A 278-nucleotide genomic window follows, 5' to 3' on the forward strand; every position below is an offset into this window, starting at 1 on the left:
AAAAACCATTTTTACTTTCAGCGGCTTTTTCTTTATGGAAACTTAAACGTTCATAAGCTGAGGATTTACGAAATTCATTTAGGATAACATTACACACAAAAATAAAAGTAAACGCTAACTTTTCTACATCATACTGTACAATGTGGATCGTGGGCTAGTGCGTGGGCAGCAGAAAGTTTGTAGTACTTAGTTTAAATCGTTTCAGTTATCTTTTGATGTTTTTTAATGAACTTGTAGTGTTTGAATCAAGTTACTTTATTTATTAAATAGTTTAATTC

Source organism: Rhagoletis pomonella, unplaced genomic scaffold (genome assembly GCF_013731165.1).
Source record: "Rhagoletis pomonella isolate Grant_MI unplaced genomic scaffold, Rhpom_1.0 Rhpom_scaffold_03213, whole genome shotgun sequence".
NCBI classification, from domain to species: domain Eukaryota; kingdom Metazoa; phylum Arthropoda; class Insecta; order Diptera; family Tephritidae; genus Rhagoletis; species Rhagoletis pomonella.